The 870-nt window shown below is 46.2% G+C and overlaps 1 protein-coding gene across 2 annotated transcripts in view; it reads right to left on the bottom strand.

The window, feature by feature from the left end:
• TMC5 (transmembrane channel like 5) overlaps positions 1-325 on the bottom strand; it is a 96,357-nt gene extending 96,032 nt beyond the window's left edge. For both annotated transcript variants that reach the window (XM_075830183.1, XM_075830184.1), the window contains exon 1: positions 1-325. This exon is cut by the window's left edge and continues 165 nt beyond it. The gene's annotated coding sequence lies outside the window, so the exon portion shown is untranslated.
• Between the last annotated feature and the right edge of the window lie 545 nt (positions 326-870).

Raw genomic sequence — 870 nt, 5'->3', positions numbered from 1 at the left:
CCTTACAGTCACACGCACGCAGCTTCTCCCGGAAATCTTCCCTGTTAGCCGTTCCCTGGGAGACAATCGGCTGCTATACAGGAATGTAATGGATGGTTACTATACCCGCCTCCCAGTCATCACACCCAAGAAAACAGTGTGGAAAACGTTCAAATGTGAACAAAGTTTAACAGGAAATTAAACTAATAATAACGTGAGCTGTCACCGTTTCTCCAACTTTGGAGCCCATTTATTGGAAATTCCCTGATACGACACATGTTAATGGGGGCAAACGGAAAAGTGGAGTAGTTGCCCATGGCAACCAATCAAGCTGCTGCTTGCATTTTCCAAAGGGCTTTTGAAAAGGAAAGGTGGATTCTGATTGGTTGTGTTTCCTTTGCCCTAGTTTACACAAATCCCCCCCATAAAGGGGTTGTGCAGGAGTTTAAAGAAAATGAGACAAATAGCTGGAAATGTGATAAAAAAAACACATAACCATTAGGGTATGTTCACACGAGGGCGTCCGTTACGGCTGAAATTACGGGGATGTTTCAGCCTGAAAACATCCCCGTAATTTCAGCCGTAACGGCATGTGCAGGCGCTTGAACGCCGCGTCCATTACGGACGTAATTGGCGCTGCTATTCATTGAAGTCAATGAATAACGGCTCCAATTACGGCCAAAGAAGTGACAGGTCACTTCTTTGACGCGGGCGTCTATTTACGCGCCGTCATTTGACAGCGGCGCGTAAATTACGCCTCGTGTGAACAGACAAACGTCTGTCCATTGCTTTCAATGGGCAGATGTTTGTCAACGCTATTGAGGCGCTATTTTCAGACGTAATTCGGGGCAAATACGCCCGAATTACATCCGTATATAGGCCGTGTGAACA

This window comes from Rhinoderma darwinii, chromosome 6, assembly GCF_050947455.1.
Source record: "Rhinoderma darwinii isolate aRhiDar2 chromosome 6, aRhiDar2.hap1, whole genome shotgun sequence".
Lineage (NCBI taxonomy): Eukaryota > Metazoa > Chordata > Amphibia > Anura > Rhinodermatidae > Rhinoderma > Rhinoderma darwinii.
Note: the sequence above shows the minus strand (reverse complement) of the source record. Positions and strands in the feature narration are given on the sequence as shown.